This window comes from Protopterus annectens, chromosome 2.part0 (assembly GCF_019279795.1).
Source record: "Protopterus annectens isolate FY-2018-M chromosome 2.part0, PAN1.0, whole genome shotgun sequence".
NCBI classification, from domain to species: domain Eukaryota; kingdom Metazoa; phylum Chordata; order Ceratodontiformes; family Protopteridae; genus Protopterus; species Protopterus annectens.
In genome coordinates this window covers 541,119,532-541,132,467 of record NC_056728.1, presented here as the reverse complement: position 1 = coordinate 541,132,467, position 12,936 = coordinate 541,119,532, and the positions used below count along the sequence as shown (strand labels likewise).

General features: G+C 36.0%; 1 protein-coding gene and 1 pseudogene across 2 annotated transcripts in view; one reads left to right on the top strand and one right to left on the bottom strand.

Annotated features, from left to right (window-relative positions):
- The window catches only part of EPHA5 (EPH receptor A5), a 1,391,623-nt gene that overhangs the window by 1,229,723 nt on the left and 148,964 nt on the right, over positions 1-12,936 (top strand). The gene's annotated exons all lie outside the window — the stretch shown is intronic.
- LOC122793143 lies at positions 3,156-6,010 on the bottom strand (annotated as a pseudogene).

Here is a 12,936-nt window from a genome sequence, read left to right as displayed (position 1 = left end):
ATATAAATAAGATTTACACAACCCCCCCATTTAGGCCCATTGTTTCGGTAACTGTCTCAAAAACTGAGCCTATAGCAGCATACATAGACTTCTGGTGTAAAAATTGTGTATATGTATAAACACATTTTAAAGGATCCATGGCACTGCTTAGAAATCTTAAGGGACACTTCCATTAATGATGAATTTTTATTTGTTACAGTTGATGTCACAAATTTATTCACCTCTATGCCGCACGATCAAGGCTTGGTGCTTTTTGGAGATGTCCTGTTTGGCAAAGAGGGAATGCACAATGTGAAAAGACAGCTTTTAGTTTATTTGATGGAACTAGTGTTATTGAATAATTTCCTACTATTTGAAGGTGAAGTTTTCCATCAAACAATGGGTGTAGCTATGGGGCTAAATGTGCACCCATATATGTTAACCTGGTACTAACTAAGTGGGAGGAAAACTGTGTTTCTGAACACAACTTGTATGGTAACGTGATTACATGGTTAAGATTCCTTAATGACATACTGATCTTATGGCGAGGTTCAGTAGGTGAACTTCAAGAATGTATTAGTTATTTAAATTCTGCAATATCATTTTTGAACTTTACATATAAAGTTGGTAATGAGAGCATTGATTTTCTTGACATTACACTAATTTGGGATAAACATTATAAGAAATCCATTTCTAGAGTGCATAGAAAGAAAACATACTCTAATTCCCCCCTACATTACAACAGTTGTCACCCCAACCATCAAAAAAAAAAAAAGTGTAGTAAAGGGCCAAATGGTTAGGATTTCAAGACTGACAAGTAGTGAAGGTGATTTTGAACAGGAAATGTATACATAGGTAAGTTTCAAGAAAGAGGTTACCCAAACAAGTTACTGATTAAAATTAGGAATGAAGTACGTAGGAAAAAAAAAAGAAAAATTCTTACCTATCTTGCATACCAACACAGGGACTACATTCACAAAATTAAATGTGATAGATTATGATACATCTTTAGTATTGCTTTTTAATCATGAAACTATACAAATATGGACTATGGTCAACAATTCATGGAACCAGATTTTAAGTCCTGACATTAAAAATATGTTAGGATTGGCCCCTAAAGTGACTTTTTCTAGAGGTGCCAACCTTAAGAATCTATTTGAAAAAACATGTAACAAGAAAAGGGTGGTATTTAGGATATCTAAGTGTAACATGTATAAGGCATGCGAGTTTATTAACACAGGGCCATATGTCATTGTAGAGGGGTACCAACGTTCGATACCTAGTCCAGGTAATTGTAATTGTAATATTAGGATGGTGGTCTATATAGCTACATGTTTGACCTGTTCAGTGTTCTATGTGGGTAAAACCACTAGAAAACTGAAAGAAAGAGTATTAGAGTATGTAAGGGACATTAAAAAAGTAAGAAGGAAAGTGCACTTTATAATCATTCAGAGAAATGTGAGGGTTTCAATAAATTCTTGTTTTTTATTATTGACAGAATTGTTGACCATTTTAGAAAGGGTGATGTTAACCTATACCTAGAAAATTTGGAGTTAGAATGGCAATTGAGGACAAACGCCACTATATCTCCAGGTATTAGTGATAATGTATCATTAAGTTCTATATTGAAGTTAAGAGCATTGCAGATTTAAGGTGACCACTAGAAATAATGTCTCTTTTATAATAACGTTTCCCAACCACCCCGCTTTTTTCTAATGTCATATATGCAGGTTTAAAATACATATATGTTTCTTGCGTACACTTCTGTTAGTCAAGTTTTTTAACTTATTTATTTATAGCAGGATTTGCACATATTTATGTATATTTATATTCATTTGTGCATGGTTATATATATTTTTATTTGGTCATCCAGTTATTTAATATTATAGTACATTTATTAATGTGTTTGATTGTTTTTAACTATATTTCTTTAAGACTTAAGTGGCACAGCATTTTATAATTAGTAGTAGGTGTGTTGTATTTTAGAGTTGTATAAATGCAGAGTTTTTTTTGTGTTAATTTACTCTGATAATGCCCTATGGACATAGGGTGAAAGCGCTTAGTCTGTGAATAAACAGTTCTTTTGTTCTCCTTCCTACCAGTTTGTGGATTACTCAGCGTTTTGACACTTCTTTCTTTTTTGTTTTAGGTGTACATGCTCCTTTGAGCAAGTTTGCTTTATATTACTGTAATTAACTTTGAAAGTTAATAAAGCGGGAGGAGCATCAACATACATTTTCTGGGGAAAAAACAAACTCTCAACTAACTTGCGCAAGAATCCAGGGATGATCAAAAAATAATAATGAGGGGGCAAAAACCCCAAAGCAAGGCAGTTTCTAAATATTTAATTCACGTAGAAAGTCAATAAAAGAAAGTTGTGCATCAACATACAGCTTCTGAAAACCTGTCAACGTCTTTGCTCAAGAATCATGGAAAAAGACAAAAAAATAGGTGAAAATGCCAGCAAATGGTGGAGTTTTAATTACTGTAATTGGTCGGAAAGCTAACAGAACAGGCTGTGTGCCAACATACCTTTTTCTGAAAAATCACTGTTTACCCAAGAATTAGTAGCAACAAGAAAAATAATGAGGGGCAAAAGCACAGAATCAGAGACAAGTTTTAATTGCTCTACATCACTTAGAAATTTATTAGAACAGAATGTGAATCGACATACATTTTCTGAAATGCATCTTAACTTCTTTGCCCACAGATCATGGAGAAAAAATATTATGTAGTCAGAAGTATGTTCTAGACAGACAATCCTGAAAGCAATTTTACATTCAAAAAGTGCAGTGATCAATATTACCCTACTTCATTACCACCATCCAGCCCAGTTCATTCTGATGTCATCTCTTTAGGAACTGTCCCAGATGAATTGCTTGCCTTAAAATGACTTCATAATGATGTTTTCCATCGGCTGTGCAAAAATGTAGGATATTTTCATCTTTACATTCAAACAGATGACAATGTTTCTTGTTAAGTTTTGACCTGTAACAATGTTCCCTCAGTTTCTTGTCCTGTAGATTATGGGACTTTGACCTCACTGCCTGTTTTGATTTCTAACGCTCCTTCTGCAAAGTTGATCATTTTCCAGTTTTAGCAAAATATGGTTATGTTCTTACCATTTTTATGCATTGCTGTCAATTACTTTTCTCCTCTTATTTTCTTTTTGTAGTTCAGGCTTGCTCCTTGTCTGCCTTACATATCTGTTCCTTGACTTCAGGGCATAAGATGTTGAACAGTTTGTCTTCAGCCATAAGTCTGTTATGTTTCAGAAGAAAACATTCTCCAAGTTCTACATGCAGGCAGTCCAGTCCGTTTCCATGTAACTCCAGCTGAATCAGATTGGTGAGCTCCCCAATCCTTATAGGCAGAAATGCAGTAAATCATTGCATAGTTTTAGAGTTCTGAGTTTGCAACACTGGAACAGCTATGTTGGTAAACTCTCAATCCTGTTTGCTGTCACAGTAAAATACTCCAAGTATAGAAGGAAACTGATGTCCCCTGGTATGGAGCTTAAATTATTGTGGCTGAGATCCAGGAAGCACATTTTATGACAAAAAAAAGGAAAGAAAAAAAAGATGAACAGGAATCTTTTCAATTGCAGCTGTTCCAGGCTAGTCAACTTAACTATATAAATGGGAAAGTTAGCAATCTGGTTATACCAAGGTTTAAGAAAGGTGAGACAGTGAAGGTACTGGAAGCTTATGATCTCCATAGCAGTTTTTAGGTTGTTGCCTCTAATATTTGTTTCTTGCAAATTATGAAGAGAGAAGATTGAATAGGATATTCTTTCCAAGTCACATAAAATAAGTTCCATTTCAGTCAAACTGACCATTTTTTTCAGGCTTTTGAGGACAATAACCTTGACACCATCATTACTGATGGAAAACTTCTGGAGTCCAATACCAACATCATTTATAACCAGTGACAGCTTAATGAGCTTGGTCTTCAGCCTTAAAACTTTGAGCTTCCTCAGCTCATGCAAACCTTCAGTGAGACAATAGCAGCTCTGATCAGCAAACTAATTCCATGTCATATGGAGGCCCTCTAAGTTCTTGAGATTATAAATCCATAAAGGAATCTCCTTGATATATGTAAACTTACAATGTTGTGATTTAAGGTTTTCATTTAAGAAGGCAGGTGGTGGTGCTTCTATTTTGGCTGGAATATGTTACAACCAAAGTTCCTTCAGAGACTTAAGCTGTACAATGCTTGGCACAATAGTGACATCAGGAATAACTTTTGGCTGTAAGACCTCCATTTCTCCCGATTCAAAAATTGTAACTGGATTTCCACTTAGCATAAACAAGAGAAGCCCAAGTCTGTCCTAACAGTTCTTTGTAAGTCGTTGTTGAAGCTTTTCCAACACCCATTCATTGTTGAAATTGAGTTGCCTTAACTTGCTCTCACTAACTTCAGAAAAAAGATACTACAAATTGCTTTGAATAAACGGAATCATACTGGTCCATTAAAGGAAGCATAAATTCAAATTCATTCTTGACGTCTGGAATGTCACTGTACCTGCTGTCCTCCTGAATCAATTTAAAAGAGTACATTTTCAATGAGTATCTCAATATCCATCCTAAAGTGTACAGGCAGATTAGTACATAAACAGTTACTAAAATAATATGGAGAAAAGCCAGAATTTTAAAGCGAGTTGCTAAAGCATGAACACAATTTTACATACATTAACCTGTAAGATTTTTAGTCTTCACCATGCAGTCTAGGTTAAACTTAATATTGCTGACATAATTCACTGAATGACAAATTATCAATATAAATTTTATCACTTTAACAATAGTTTGCTACCTGTACATTCTGTGAACTATATCTCTTTCTTCAACATGCATGCAGAATTGTTTTACTTTTTCAAAAAGTGCCTTTGCTTGCTCACCTTTCTTTTGTCCAGGACCCCATTGTCTGAATGATCTACTGTTCCTTGTTCTACTGTTCAGTACGAGACTTTGTCATCTGCATATAACAGAAGTGGTTTCAACATCCTCATTGACAGAAGATGACCTGTTGTCAACAGATCCAGTCATTCATCTCAAATGGGGATTTTGTTCACTCTTACCCCAGCTTCAGAAAGTGTCCTTGTCATTCATGGGGAATAAAAACACTTCAGATGGATGGCTAAAAAGTATTCTAGTTTGGAACTTGTATGAGGATATTTAAACCTTAAGTTGCCACTGACTAAAAAGATCAGGATATATAGTAGCATCAAGTATGGGAAATACTTTGAAAATGTGTTGGACATACTTATAAAGTAACTGTATACATTAATATCTGTTATAGTGGATCCGCAGTGGTGGTGCTGCGGTAGCGTTGTCGCCTCACAGTAAGACGCTGACCGGTTCGACTCTCAGCTAGAGCGTCTTCTGCGTGGAGACATGCGTGAATGGGCGTACCTTCGTTGAAGGTTGTGCGTTAGGGCTGGTGACTCAGCATGTAAAAATCAACTGTCAATCATTAGCAGACCGGAGTTCCGCTGTGGCGACCCCTAACCGGGAAAAGATGAAAGACACAACAACATAGTGTCAGGCTAATAGTGTACATAGTTATTTAAGATGTTATGTATAAATACTATGGAATTTGAAAAATAAAAAAAAAATTTGAGGAAATACTTTGTAATGCAGTGTAATATGTTTTCTTAACAAACTGCATCAACCTAGCTATATTGGTGTCAATTAAGATTATACTGAATCCCTGTAGGTCCCTTTGGAACGGGATGAAGGACAGTAGTGTTGAATGCAGAATCTGCCTGCCCAGTTAGAGAGATTGTTATAGTATCATCATAAGAGGCTTTAGTAACCCACTTGCTTGCAAGACAAGCAGATCATTTTGTTTTGTGTGACCTGAAGAATCCTACCAAAAACAGCAATCATCAGCATAACAATGGACATGTAGTCCAAAAAGACATCCCACCATGGCTTCAAGATGGGATATGCTGGTCGTGTATCAGGAAAATAATGCAGCTCATTGACTGGAATCATGGTTTACTAATTAATCATGCTATACAAATTCTCAATTTCCCCAAAGCACTTTCTCGTTAAGTGACTTTCTCAAGGTCATTTAATAGACGAAAGAAGGCTGGGAGAATAAAACAAAATCTGAAAATGAGGGATGAGTTTACACTATTACTCTAATTCATATTACTCTAATTCACCTAGAATGTTAGTAAAACAGATACTACAATTTTCTTTAAAGAAAAAAAAAAAAAAAAAAAAACTTTCTTGGACAAGAACTCAAGGACAGCCAAAGATGAGTGTCAGAGGATCACCATCAGGAAAGTATTTAAATATAACTCTAATTCACTTAGAGAATTAATGAGAATTAATAGAACAAGTTCTGAATCAACATACAATTTCTGAAGTCTCTCAGTTTTTTTTATTAGAGATGACACCAAAATGAGAGATAAAGGCCAAAAAATCAGGGACAGATTTTAAATATAGTCTTATATATTACAGTAACTCTGTTAGAAAAGTAGTCATGTTCTGAAAGTCCCACAAATTTTGTTGAAGAATCAAGAGCAATGCCAAAAATGAGGGTCAGGGTCCAAAATCCGAGACTATTTTAATTATTCACTTAGAAAGTTGAAAGAACATACATTTTCTGAATAGATGTGAAACTAATAGCTGGAATTACTTCCTAATTCTGAGTTTTAATGAGGAACAGTGCAAAAAATTAGGGACAACTGTTAAGTGTTAACTCTAATACATTTAACAATTAGACCAAGAGGTTATGAATCAACATACATTTTCTTTAGTATGAAACTAGTGGCTGGGAGTACTGACTGACTGACTAATTCTCACTGTTTTACCATAAAATCAAGCATTTTATGAGGAACAGTAGAACTATGGTGGCACTGGATGCTTGGTAGAATAAATGATGGACAGTAAAAAGAAGAGAGGTGTCATAGTGCATGTGTGCTGTTGACAAATGCCTTACATGCCAGGTAACTTGGCTTGCTAGCTGTTACACTTCTGTTGCCCATTTGCAATGCTGCCATGTCGACAGTAGGCACGGTTAATTCCAACAAATACGGATGCAAAGTTTCTAAAAATGTACTAATCTCCCTCAGAATGAAAAAAGATCCTTTTATTTAAGAATGATGCTTTGATCATGCCTTGTAGGGCTAGTGGCTGGATCCTGTGGAGGTGTAGTATAATATGAGGCTCATGGGCAGGCAGACATTGTTTTCTGACTTGCTGATACTGTATATGACAGGTCTCAACTGCAGTGTGCAGCAGCCATCCTCTTTGTCTTCTTACTTCAGTAGATCTTCACTCAGAAGTCCTTTTGTAAGTGATAAAACAAACCAGCTGCCAGATCTTTTTCAAAAAAAAAAAAAAAGCCAAACAAACAAAAAAAAAAAAAACACAACTAGAATGAAATGCCAGAAAGTTTTGGCTTTTAGTCTTAATTTTCATGGGCTTCTACACATTCTACCTCTTGTTGATTGGCTGTTTCTCAACACGCACAAAGGTAGTAAACAAGAGGAGGGGTATTGCAGAAATGTGTCAGTTTAGACAATGTGTTAACACAAAGGGTCTGTATTAGAACATCGAAGTTTCAAAACTTCGAATGTTCTAATATCGACCCCTATGCAGTGAAAGCTGAAAACATCGAGCATACAGAACAGCAATTTTTTTCCTAGGGAAAAAATTTGCTGTTCCAAAACACATACACACAACACAAGCACACCAAACAAACAGCAATCCACACACATACACCTAAAATCTTACACCTAACCCTATACTAAACTATACACACACCACTAACTATCCACTTACCTTAACCCAAACCCTAATGTCCGTCACTATCACACACTCACCTCACCCACGCCCTAACCCTAACTCACCTACCCCACCCTAACACTCACGTCCACACAATCGCACACTTACCTGACCCGTGCCCTAACCCTAACTCACCTAACCTGCCCTAACCTTCATGTCCACACAATCGCACACATACCTAACCCGCACCCTAACCCTAACTAACCTAACCCACACTCAATCGCACACTTACCTGAACCTGACCCGTAACTTTCCACCACAGCACTGAAAATACCGAAGCAACAGAAATGGACAACCAAATTCTTTCCCTAGGAAAACATTTGGTTTTCTGTTGCTTCAATATTTTCAGCTTTCGCTGAATAGGGGTCGATATTAGAACATTTGAAGTTTTGAAACTTTGATGTTGTAATATAGACCCAACACAAACAATGCACAGTGTGCATTCTGAAAGGCATGAAAGTGCTGTTGTACAGTACTAAAAAACAGACAGGGTATTGGAGAACAGCAGAAACAGATTATTGGCTGTATTTCTAGATACAATGAGGGAAATCTAAGGGGAAACAATGAGGGAAATCTAAGGGGAAGCAACCTAGCATGAAATGCATATCCAGAGTGAACGCTGCAGAATAAATGTGCAGCATATGAAACATCAGCTTCCTATGGCCAGTTCATTAGCATTTAAAAATATATCCCCTTTATTCTGTATCACATTTTTAATTGTGAGGATAGATTCATTATGCTAAACTGATCTCTTTACATTCAACCTTTACTCTTCACCAGTGATGGCATAGGCTAGCTATAGCAAAAGAGCATGTTTGAACATTTTAAATAAATGCAGGGTTACAATGTTAGCATCATTCTTAATGTTTTAATAGTAAATATATTTGTCTGATTCCATCAGCTGTTTTCATAACTAGATTATTTAACAGGAATATATATAGTGAGCATCTGATCTTTTTCTTTCTTGATGGTGTTATTGTTTTGCTGCGCTGTAGCCTTTCCAGGAGACATGACCGAAGGAGCTTCTTTTTGAAACTCTTTGCTCTCACAGTTCTCATAGACTGTTTTCTTGCAACAGACTTTTTACATCAATGTTGGTTGCTGATCTCCCTGGAATATTGATGTATTTGTTATATTCTGTAAGTTCTCTTGCAAAGCCTTTCTTTTTCCCCATGAGCTACAATAGCTTTATGTTTGATTGCTGTACTAAACAATTTAGCTTCAAACAGCAACTTTTCCACATCCTTTGAGTGTTCATTCTTAATGCAGCCTGTAAAGTTGGCAGCCTTTTGCAGTTCCACTTTTGTAGTATTTCTGGCGCTCATGATTTCTTTGCTGTATTCTCTTTACATTTTGTTACTTTTTCAAACATCAGCAAATGGGTGAAGTAGGTGAATTGCTTTTCAATCTCCTGCCCATTAACTGTTGAAACAGTGAGAGACAGAGTCCCTGAAATGGACAAAAAATGATAATCCCCATATATTCCGCTGCTACTCTTTCTCAGCATATACTTCAGTGTTTGGATACTACTCTCAATTTTCCTGTTAACTGCAATCACTTAGACTGGAATTTATATGCTTAAATTCCCATACAAGCACAAGTCGTCTTAACTCCTTTTTTGTTTGTGTCTTTTAGTCCACTGTTAGATGTCACATAATCTGCATACCTGAAGGAAATGTGCTGCATTAGCAGTGATTGGTATTTTGAATTGCAATTGCAGTATCTCAGACAGCTCCTCTTTCTATGAGGTACATCGGTCTTAAAGTTAGCATACAGATGCAGCAGGGGAATGGAGCACCCAGTGTTAGGGGAAGTGCCTTTACCAATGTGCTTATAACATATTCCATTCACTTCCTGGAAATAATGTTTAACTGAACAGTAACAGCTTTGTGGTCATACATTTGTAGTGTCACAGTTTTTAGTGTTGATCTCTGGCTCATCATATTTAGTTCATGGAGCACAGCATCAGGTGTGCTCTGACTTGAAAACTATCGACATTGTTGCACTAGTTACACTTACAGCTGTAGCTGTCCACTTGACCATGTCAAGGAACCTGGAATAATAATCTGTACTTATAAGATAAATGGTCTAATTGAACTGGAACAGGTTAGTGCCCATCTGAATCAGTGGATGATCTGTACTGGGGATGCTGCATCTCTACCTTAGATTATTGTTATTGTCTGAATTACAGCTGTCATAACTATGTGTCACTTGTTTGGTCTGATACATTTCTACATATCAATTTTATCTGCTTCTTTTTCTTAGAACATTATTATTCCCTAATGTGATTCATGTATCATCTCAAGCGTATGTCTTCTCATCTGATTGGGAATTATTACTTTGCTATCGTTGAACATTAAGTCCTGGACACAACTTATTGTATCCTTGAAAGACAACAAATGCTGAATGATTATTTTAACTTAAGCCATCCTTTCATCTAAGTTGTTTTAGTTAACTTTCCTCAGTGTCTCTAGATATATGAAATTTATTTTTTCATTTTTCTTTTGTCATATGTAACTGCAGAATTACCTGAGGAATCTCTTTTTTTCTAGTTCTTCAGACTTCCCTGTTAAATAAGCTCTATTCAATTAACCATGTATGTGTACTTATACTTTATTTAGGGCCTATATTATTAGTACAGCATCGGTATTTATTTGTAAGCAATATTTTTTTCCTGGGCAACTTTGTAATTCTATAAATAAATTGGCACAGTCATTCTGGATATAATAAGGCTGTGCAAAGTATTTAAAATGTCTCTGGGATTGAGACTGATTCTGGATACTTGAATTCTTTGCTTCTATACTCTAAATTTAATTTATCAAAACTTGTCAGACATCAGAAATCAAAGCAAATTATTAAAATATACTTTTAAGAGCCATTTTTGAAAAAAAATCGTCAATTTCTTATTTTAAATTTGTCATATTTTCTGAAATAATAACTGTCTGTCATGTCTAGTTTATACTAACAATGCACATAAAACCTTTCTGTTCTGTACTTAATAGATCCATGTTTTTAAAAACATCTTGGGACAATGTTTTAGGCTCTGAACCTGCATTTAGTTCAGCTTTGACATTCTGCTTATTAATTCTCAGAATTGCTTTTAGCAGTATAACTTGTTATTTTTTCTCAGTGGTTTTGAGGCATTTTACAGACTTCTCTGTTTAGACTTTTTCATTTCTGTATTGCCCACAATAGCTAATTTTCATGTTTTTTTATAAGCATGTAGACGTTTTGAAACCACTTGTTTGTGCTTCTGCATACCTTTAAATTATGCTCTTTCTGGCATGGGGTATATTGAGTTTATTGAAAGCAAGACAACTTTTCTTCATGCTTAAAGTCAGAACAACTATGTGAAGATTGAATATTCACTGCACTAGTCATTTCATGGTTGTTTGCTTCATTTATGTTACTGTTTGCATCATTCCCTCTTTCATATATAATATTTTTTTCAGTATATCATCTCTCCCTCTTTTTGATTTTTTTTATTTGATTCACATTTCATATTATACACATATGTTCTTCAGTTAATTCTTTTAACTGTGTAAGAGTAATTTCATTAAGAGCTGTATTCATAGCCCAGGGTTTCACATTTTCTTAGCAGTATTACATAGTTATGCAATCAGTGTTTCAGGATAATTACGAAATGCAGAGGTCCTTTGGTGAACACAACGCCCACTGCAAATGCATAGCATGATTAACACATAAGCGATAGAGGGACAGCTACTGTGCTGCTAAGGGCTTTACATGTATGCATATAAATCTGTAATGAATACATTTGAATACAAAGTGTTTAAATAGCCTTGAATTTACAGCAGAAAGCAACAGTTTCAGTCAAAATATGGGGATGCAAGGGGAGCTTAGTCTTAGTTGATGCTTCTGCATACCTGGACATTTTAACTGAAGGGGTCACTTGGGTAATTGTTTCCTTTTGATGCTTGTGCATACCTGCACTTATTACTGAAGGGATCACTTGGGGAAATGTTTCCTTTTGATGCTTGTGTATACCTGCACTTATTACTGAAGGGATCACTTGGGTAATTGTTTCCTTTTGATGCTTGTGTATACCTGCACTTATTACTGAAGGGATCACTTGGGGAAATGTTTCCTTTTGATGCTTGTGTATACCTGCACTTATTACTGAAGGGATCACTTGGGTAATTGTTTCCTTTTGATGCTTGTGCATACCTGCACATAGTACTGAAGGGGTCAACTGGGGAAATGTTTCCTTTTGATGCTTGTGCATACCTGCACATAGTACTGAAGGGGTCAACTGGGGAAATGTTTCCTTTTGATGCTTGTGTATACCTGCACTTATTACTGAAGGGATCACTTGGGTAATTGTTTCCTTTTGATGCTTGTGTATACCTGCACTTATTACTGAAGGGATCACTTGGGTAATTGTTTCCTTTTGATGCTTGTGCATACCTGCACTTATTACTGAAGGGATCACTTGGGGAAATGTTTCCTTTTGATGCTTGTGCATACCTGCACTTATTACTGAAGGGATCACTTGGGGAAATGTTTCCTTTTGATGCTTGTGCATACCTGCACATAGTACTGAAGGGGTCAACTGGGGAAATGTTTCTGTTTTAGTGCTTGTGCATACCTGGACATATTACTGAAAGGTTTGCTTGTGTAAAATGTTTAATTTTGGTGCTTGTTCACATTAGGGCATGTTACTGAAGGAATTGCTTGGGTGAATGCTTCATTTTAGTGCTGGGCATACTGGGACATCACTTGGGTAAATGTTTTATTTTTGTGCTTGTATATATTAGGGTATGTTACTGAAGGGGTAGCGTGTGTGGATGTTTTATTTTGATGTTTATGCATAACCGGACATGTTACTGAAAGGGTGGACTAGGTGAATGTTTCATTTAAGTGCTTCTGCATACTATGAAATGTTACTGAAGAGGTTGGTTGGGGAAATGTTTCATTCTGGTGCTTGTGCATGCTAGGAAATTTTACTGAAGAGGTTGCTGGTGGAAAAAAAATAATTTGGGTATCAGAGAAGTGCTTGGGCATACTTGGATAAACAAGTTAACAGACTGCAACTCCAATACTAAAGGTGAAGCACTGCATTTAGCAATAGATGTGCATAATGCAGGGATGTCGGAGTATGAATTGCAAATCTGCCTCATTAGTGTATGTTACATTACAC